Source organism: Solanum pennellii, chromosome 6 (genome assembly GCF_001406875.1).
Source record: "Solanum pennellii chromosome 6, SPENNV200".
Lineage (NCBI taxonomy): Eukaryota > Viridiplantae > Streptophyta > Magnoliopsida > Solanales > Solanaceae > Solanum > Solanum pennellii.
This window is the reverse complement of record NC_028642.1, coordinates 57,653,357-57,653,804: the sequence shown is the minus strand read 5'-3', so window position 1 is coordinate 57,653,804 and position 448 is coordinate 57,653,357.

Below are 448 nucleotides of genomic sequence, written 5' to 3'. Positions count from 1 at the left end.
TTTTAATCAATTTAGTTCATCATTTCAACTTTTAACTTTGAAATAGAAAACTTAAAATTTTAAAAAGAAATCGGAAAGTAATTCATGAAAAATATACTGAAATTATAGCAAAACACCTGGGTAAATCTAAATACTTTGCTATCGATTTAGATGAACTCATTAATTTTTCTCGAAATAACTCAAAATTTTAGTAAATACTTTGCACATTTTGTTTATTATGAATTTAGTTATTATTATATTATATATTATGTAACTTATAATAAAAGGAAGAAGATAGGAAATTAGAATGATAGAATTAGGTAACTTGAAGCAAGAAGGGACCCATTGTGGGCATATACAGTTAGATTTTCCACTCTCTGTGTCCTAAATATAACAGACCTAAGCCTTACACGTATTTCCTTATCTTATTTCTCAAAATTTTGCTTTATTTTTCTCTCTCACACACACA